The sequence below is a fragment of the Python bivittatus genome, unplaced genomic scaffold (assembly GCF_059951505.1).
Source record: "Python bivittatus isolate LINGU-HERP-01145 unplaced genomic scaffold, Pbiv_v1 ctg000220_np1212, whole genome shotgun sequence".
Lineage (NCBI taxonomy): Eukaryota > Metazoa > Chordata > Lepidosauria > Squamata > Pythonidae > Python > Python bivittatus.
In genome coordinates this window covers 9,383,921-9,388,962 of record NW_028277048.1, presented here as the reverse complement: position 1 = coordinate 9,388,962, position 5,042 = coordinate 9,383,921, and positions in this window count along the sequence as shown.

Sequence of the window (5,042 nt, the reverse complement as noted above, 5' to 3'; positions counted from 1 at the left end):
TATTCCCTGGAAATGTTTGTTATTCTATAAACCTATTTATAAAAGGATTCAGCATAGTCTTTCATCTTATTTTAACCTCTTTTGCTTCTAGTAGTTTCTTCTGTGATTACATCAGAATTCCTGCTTTACCTGTAAAATTTTCTGTGATTTCTCTGATTAAAAAGTCTAATTTTTCTTTTCTTGTTAATTCCCTCTATTTGTTGGCATTCCTCATTTCTTGCATGGTCTTTCTTTCTTGGAAGTCTGTGTTTAGTCACTACCTCTTTCTTGTTCAAGACTATGGCTATCATGATCGCTTGTTCTAAAAGTAATTTGGATCTTTTCCACTTTGAAATTTTGGGAATTTTTTTTCTGCTTCAGTTTTTACCACATCTCTTATCTCTTCCTCTAGCTCTTTAGCTTCTGTTTCATATAGGTTAAGCATAGCAGATTATTTGACATTAGTAGTTCAAGTTCTGTTCCACATACTTGCATCTGGAAGTGCGTGGCTTGCACTTCGTTATCTTCTGGTTTCTATTAGGCAGTTGATCTGATTATAATGTTATGCATCTGGTGATGTCCAGGCATAGAGCCTGGGTGTGTGTTGCCTGAAGCAGGTATTGGTAATAAACAAAGAATTCACTTTGCAAAACTTGAAAACTTAACTTACATTATTGTATTTATCTTGTTAACCTATTCTTCCAGCAATTCTAGGTCCCTCCATTTTTCCAATTTTTTGCATTCCAACACTAACCATTTTAGGCTTACTTGTTGGGCAAACCCAGCCAGTGCTGTTACATTATTCTTTAGTGGGTCTGGTAAACAAGCCATTAAGTAGATGTAGCAGGGGAATATATATTTTATTTTAAGGACATGTATATCCTTACAACCTGGATAAAATAAATACTTTTTTATTTTAATAGTTCTCCTATATGATGCTGACCAAAAAAGTAATTGTTCCAAGGTTAATTCTACAACCAAATGGAGAAATTTGAAGCCGGCTTTTCTGTCCCAGTGATATCTGTGCATTGGGGATGCAAAAAGAGGATATAGTAGTATAGGATGAGATCTCAGAAACTAAGCAGAATTAGCCCAGGTTATTTGGCTGGGGAAATGTCAAAGATGCAGCCTAGACTGGGAAGTAGAAAAGAAAAAAGATCCTATAATGCAAAGATAAACCACTTCTGTATGCTGTCAAGAAAACTGCACGGATAGATCCATATAAGTCACCAGGAATCACGTCCTATGGCAAAGGAAGTTTTACCTTTCAGGACCAGATGCCTGAAGGGAGGGGACCCTGGAAAAGAACGGGCATAATTCTAGTAACACTGACATGGCATTTACAGTAGTCTTTCCCAACCTGGTGCCTTCCAAAAATACTGGGACCACAGTGACCGGTGGGTGGGAATTCTGGGTATTGTAGTCCCAAGACGCCCGGAGCGCTTCAAGCTGGGAAAGGCTCGGGCTGACTTGCAGCCATCTAGCCCTTCGTGCCTCCGAAGCACCCGCAGGCGGCAGACGATCCTTCCCCGGGGAAGCCGCTCCTCCCCGCCCGCAGGAGGGTTACAGACCCAGCCCAAGATTCCCGGAATAGCAGCTGCCGCTCTTGGGGGAGCCGCCTTCGGCCCGCCCGCGACCGCTTGCGTCGCCAAGCGGGCCCTCACGGCGAATCGGTGAGCTGCAATCAACGCTCCGGCATCGACCGCGCGTCCCGTCCCCTTCGCCTCGCTTGGTGGGGACAGAGGTGGTCGGAGAGAGGGGGCGTCTGCAGAGCCGCTCGGGGTGGTAGCGCCCCTTCTGGCCCACCTGGGACGTGCAGGCGTATTTTCCCGCTTTCTGCGAGCAGAGGAATGTCTTCGATCAAGATTCAGAGGGGCGATAGCCATAGATGGTGGCGCACTGGAGGCCTGCGACAGTGGGGAGGAGAGGACGGATGTCTCGTTTGTTTGTTTTCCTTGTAATGCCTTTTATTGCTCCGCTATGGCTATCATATTGTGGTTCTAATTTTCTTCTTGGCCATCTTTATTATTATTCAGCATGGTGGGGTCCCCATTTCATCAGCTTTTCCCATCTTAATGTCTTGGATAAAATTCTAGGCTGGGAGGGGGGCGTTTAGGCTAGCCTCTGCCTGAACCCATCCAGCCAAAGGGAGCCTGTGACCTCTCTGTATGTTGGGATTACAACTCCCTGAATGCTGGCCAGCGGGCCCCTTTGAGAGCTATATACCAATGATGACTGAGCCAGAGTCACAAGAGTCAATGAACCAAAGGCCTCTCCTCTCACAACCTCTGCATGCACACCCATGGCGTGCATAGTGCAGAAAGGCAGCAAGTGGTTCCGTAGGCAGGGGCAAGGATGTAGGGCTTCCCTTATTTCCAAAGCTGTTTTCTCCCGGGAGCTGAGAAGTGCAGAGAAGGGGATCATGAGAAGGAGAGCTAATCTCCCCATGCGCAGCAAACTGGGAACCCGCTGGGCATGAGAGAAAATAGGGCAGGGTAGTAGGGAGGGGACAAAAGTGGGACTGGGGAATGGGAAGACTTGGTAGCCCAGATAGATCTCTAGATCAGGCGTTTTCAAGTACAGGACAGGAAACCTCTTCCAGATGTTCCTGAATTACAATTCCTAACATTCCTCACTATTGGGCAGGAAGATTGGGACCATTGGGAGTATAACTTTGTAACATATAGACAGATGCAGCTTCTTCTGCTATAGAAGATATAAGCACACGTAGCATCACACTCTCTTCTTTGACAGTAAACAACATCTTGCTAAGCACAGAAAAGGAATACAAAACAGTACATCAAAGAAATTAAAGGCATGAGATAAGAAAAAGAAACATGGCTAAATCTGGTTTATACCAATATCATTCACTGTACCCATTCCATAACCCTTGTCCTTGCAAAATAACCTGGCTTGCACCACATCCATACACTATTTTGTACACTGCTTTTTGATCTCTAAAGGATCTCATTAGTTCCATCCAACCACAATTTTCTCAATGTTCTCTTTCGTCTTGACCCATTCACTCTTCCTTCATATATTTTTTGCAATTTGATCCTCATTCAATCTCTCTCTATAACCCTAATCCAAACCACCTCAAAGTACTTATTTTGAACCAAACACACACTTTTGTATCTAATGCATATTCATCCAGCACCCCTTTCTTCTTGGCCTTGTCTGTTCTTGTTTTGCCACACACACTTACATAACCCATTCCTACTGCATTCACATTATGTTTTTTCTGACATACCCAACTCTCACTTCTGTATAACAGAATGACCAGAAGCACACCATTACATACAGTCATTTTCACTTCCTTTGATATTCATTACTTGCAACAGGTCACATATTCCTATCATCTTTCTACCAGCATTTGCATGCCTTAAAATTTCTCCATTTTCCATTCTTTAGTAAACTTTCTATCAGAGTATACAAATTAATCTAGTTGCTCTATTGTTTACTACTTACATATACTTTGTAATTAGTTGCTCTATTTTCCCTGCCAAGCCAAACTGTTTAAGTCTTTGATACCATATTTTTTACATTCATTCTCCTCCCCTCATTATATGATCTATTTAACATTCAGTGCAAGTCACTTTTGTTCTTAGCCCAAAACATGGCATTGTATTCATACAAAAGTGCATGAACATTCATGTCCCAACTAATACACATCTACCATCATCACAACCATTCCATATGCAATTAGGCTTAAATGCCTTAATCAAAGGGATATCAGACATCCTTGTCTCAACCTTGGCCAGTGTTGAATCATTTGTTAGTATTCCATTTATTCCCATGCGTGTTTTACTTCCATTCTGTATGCTTTATCTCATTCAGCAATCAACCTTCAACTCCAACTTTTGTGCAAAATATTCCACTCAAAATACTCACTTTCACTAAATCAAGAAATACACAATGAATTTTCTTCCATTCAAACATGTCTCACTGACCTACCAAAGAGAAAGAATCTGATCTGCATACCCCCTGCCCAGCATAAAGCCTCCCTGTACTCCCAAATTCTGCTCTTTGATCAGAATTTTGCCACACATTTTCCCCAGGCATGCTTAAATTAACTCCCCTGTCAGTTTTGCATTCACTCTAGCTATTATTTTTAGGGAAATAATAAAAAGCATTCTTCCACAGATGCAGCCTTTAGACTCACATTAAGAGAGCCAGTCTGGTGCTAGAAACTCTGAGTTCTAAGCCTCCCTTAGGCGTGAAAGCTGGCTGGGTGACCTCACAAGGTTATTGTTGTAAGGAAAGAGAAAGCAGGAACATTAGGTTCACTGCCTTGACATACACATACATACACAACAAAAATGTAACAATAACAAATGAGTTGCACAGCCATACCATTAGCAAATCATAGCTATATTTCAACATTTCTCCAATTACTCTATCTACACCTGCAGCCTTACCCTTTTTCAACATTCTGTAGCATTCATTACTTCTTTTTCATCATTTCTGAACACTAAAATTTATAGCATTCATTTTAGTCCCATTATTCAATATGCCAACATATTTCCAATACCAATCTCTAAAATAGCTCTTCCAATGTTCCCTCATTTCTGTTTCATTCCAAATCATTGTGTCACTTTAATTTTAAATTCCATTTATTTTGCCAGAAGCTCCTTGTTTAGTCTTTTTCATCCACTTTTTATTTCCACCAGAAATGCTCTGCATTTTCTTTGCCTATTTTAAGCCAAATGTGCTGTTCTAAAGCTTTGCAGAGAGTAAAAATCGTAGGAGCCTAAAGGAGGTCAAATGATGGAACATGTAATGTGACCTTGCTGTACAAACTATGTGATTTATATAAATATGTCTGACATCATTTTGTCATTTTCATATTATCTCAGTCTGTTCTGGATATCTATGGCTAGAATTAGAAGGTACTATTAGAAAGTTGACATTTGCACAGGCAAAGTGACTCTGCAAAATAACATCTTTGCAGATCATCAAATCCAAAACACGAGCTTTCACACTACAAGTTCATTCTTTTTTTAAAAAAATATAATTTATTTTTCTGCTGTTTAATCCTTATTTTGTCATGAAAAAACACTAAT